Source organism: Triturus cristatus, chromosome 4_1 (genome assembly GCF_964204655.1).
Source record: "Triturus cristatus chromosome 4_1, aTriCri1.1, whole genome shotgun sequence".
Lineage (NCBI taxonomy): Eukaryota > Metazoa > Chordata > Amphibia > Caudata > Salamandridae > Triturus > Triturus cristatus.
The window spans coordinates 1,215,525,289-1,215,528,617 of record NC_140585.1 but is presented as its reverse complement, the minus strand read 5'-3'; positions in this window follow the sequence as shown (position 1 = coordinate 1,215,528,617).

Here is a 3,329-nt window from a genome sequence, read left to right as displayed (position 1 = left end):
TAGAATCACTGTGAAGCAATCTACATTCACTGTGAATTTGTGATAGTGTCTTCCTGGAGTATTCTGCACTCATCCTATGGTTTCTGTACTCATCATTAAGTTATCATGAAGTCATCCATCAGTAATCCACACTCATCCTCAAATTGTCCTAGGATCATTTTGTAATGATCTGTACTCATCCTATAGTTGTCAGCAGGCTTTCCTAGAGTATGAAGTAATCATCACACATTTCCAATTAAAGTAGTCAGAAACTCATCCTGGAGTAGTTTTTCCGCAGACTCTGGAGTCATCTCATTTAAATATTTCACACTAGACACAAACTTCAGGATGGGTTGGAATGCCTTCCCCAGATTGTTACAGGAATAACCCAGAAGTCGGATGACTACAGAATGCCACCAGGAAGATCTTCCTTTTTTTTAGATGGGCCAGGCACTTATGCTTTTGGTGCGCTGGTGCAGTTACAGCCGATGTGGGACTGCACCTGTACACTTGAGTGGAAAGCAGAGTGCATTATACTTTTCAGAGTAAACAATTCTGGGAAGTTGGGTGAAACCACCGATTTCTGAGTCCAGGGAAATATGCTGAATTAGCCCTTTCAGAGCAGGAAAGGTGCTTTCTATTTATATTCAGCTTTCAACTGGGCCCAAAACAAAAGCCTGAATTAACAGGTTAACTGTCTTTTTTTGTTTGAGTATCATCCTGCTCAGTTGCGTCCGCCAAAATAAAGAGGTGGTGGGCAGGTGTAGGGAGCGTGGGGGATGCACGTGTGGGGGGGGGGGGTAATAATAAAAAACGTATTTAAAATAAAAACGTACCTGGAGCTGCCTCCCGCATCGCGCTCAGTCTCATTCTTCTTGGTCCCAGCAAGCATCGGGCCATATAACGGACTCCCTGCAATCCCCTCGCAGCTATCACATGAGAGCAGCGAGGAAAGATGCCCTGCTCAGACGAGGGAGTCTGTGGGGTTTCCCCAGCCCGGCTGCTCAATGCAGCTGGGCTGGAGAAAACCTAAGTGCACATGTGTGTTTTTGTCGGCCTGAGACGGCCAGCCAAAACACATATGCACACTTAGGGAGTGGAGTGCACGTCACACTCCTCCTCTCAATGCCCCACCCCTCCCTTCGCGAGCTGGCTCAGAAGCAGAAAATGAAAAATAAAATGACATTACTTTATTTTTCAATTACTGCCCCTGAGCCAGTAAGTGGGGCGACGCTCCTCCCCCATTGCGGAGGAGCCGCGCCTGATCCTGCTGGCAGCCATCTAGAGCCTGACGCCTAGATGGAAATGGAAGGAAACAAAGGCACACAGCCTATCACTTTAAAGTACTTTAGAGAAACTATGACTTGGAGGCCTGTTTTTTACTTTGTCAAATCCCCATGTAAGAAATGTGCATGAACTGTAAGAATGCAGGATTTATCTGTGTGTGTGTGAGTAAGTACACAAACAATTATTTAAATGCCACCTACTGATTTATTTTTAATTCAATTCTTTCATAGCACTATTCTTCCTAGTGTAGGATGTCAGATTGTTTTGCAGGGTGAAAATAAATGTACATATCATGTTGCATAACATAATGAGGATTATAAAGTGTAGAAATTATATATCATCCATAAATGTATACATTATAATCCCCTGAAAATTGCTGGAGGCACAATGATCTCAGCAGCAGGTGTCTTAACCATGTAATATATATTTTAAAATGCAGCCTCTTTGTGACCAATGAAGGAAACCACAACAGATTTACTGTCCCTTTTGTCACTGTTGCCAATTTCTTTGTTTGTTTTAATTTATATAATTACCTATTGGCGGTTGCCAGTAGGTAGTTATAGTTAGGACCAAGTTTCCATAGGAATAGCATTTTTTGTTTTGCTTATAACTTTGGCGTCGTTTGATGAATCTTCATGACATTTTCCAAACTAATTCTTTGTTCATATCAGCTCCTATGTGGAATGTTTGGGGGTGATTCGTCAAAGGGGGGCCGAGAAAAAAGGGGGGTCCCAAAACGTGTTTTCTCCATGTTAATTTCCATAGGAAACTTTAGACAAGGCTACAGGTCGAACGGGTTAACGGAATTGCCCCAAATTTGGCAGGGAGGAGGGTCTTGGTCTGGAAAGCACACTTTTGTTTATTTGGTGTAAATCCGTTCAGTAGGTTTAGAGAAATATCGAAATTTACAGATCTCGATATTTGGGAATTCTGCCATCTGATTGACAGAGGCGTTATGAGCACGAGCTTGCAGCTTATTGGCTGTGAGCGATGTGAGCCGTTGCAATTAGGAAGTGTTGCCCGCCATTTTGTGATTCCATTGAAGGGGAAAAAGGGCAAAAAAAGTAGGAAAGGGGAGGGTAGGAGCACTGTAACATCTGTGGGGTTTTTAGGGTGTGCTATACAGGGAGTGTGAAGTGAAGTATTTAGTCCTACCGATATGAAAATGCTGTTTTGCCGAGAGTGAGAGGGTGCTGAGGTGAGGCGCCGGTACACTCAGGGATAAAAGCGTGCGCCTAAACCGTGAGCTGAGTGCTGTAAACTGATGTGCTGAAGTATTTAACCCTACCGGTGTGAAAGTGCTGTTTTGCGCAGAGTGAGATGGTGCTGAGGGGAGGTGCCGGTACACTCGGGGATGAAAGCGTGTGCCTAAACTGTGAGCTGAGTGGTGTAAACTGATGTGGTCTGGGCGCTGTAGCATACTGGCCGCGGTAGGATAGCTGTGCAGGTGGTGTTGGTATGTATTTTGAGTATAGCGGGAATGGGAAGCAAACCACTCACTGGTACTGGTCTGAAGACTCGGATGAAACCGTGAGCATAAGCCGTGAGCTTATTGCTGTAAAGTGATGTGTGTGGACGTTGTAGGATACTGGCCACTTTAGCATATCCTGTGTAAGTAGTGTAATTATGCGTTTGTACGATACAGGGAGTGGGAAGCAAACTACTCACCTCTACTTTCTGAAGACTCGAATGCAGTGTTTTAGGAAGCAGGCATAAAGAAATAATCGCGAAGAATATAATGCAGAATGTTGCAATGCCACAGATGAGAAATGGTGTAATCAGGTGTGTCTAAGAAAGTGGGTGTGTGTAATAGGAAGGAGGAATAAAGAAATAATCGCGAAGAATATAATGCAGAATGTTGCAATGCCACAGATGAGAAATGGTGAAATTAGGTGTGTCTAAGAAAGTGGCTGTGTGTAATAAAGCGATGGATTCTGAAAGTTATATAAAGAGTGTCTTTATTTAAGTGCAATAAATGGATCCACTGGTGCAAGAGGTAAGGCATTCAGTTAAGGCAAATTGCAACCGCTTCTGCTGTATTCAAACGTAAGCTCCTGCATCAG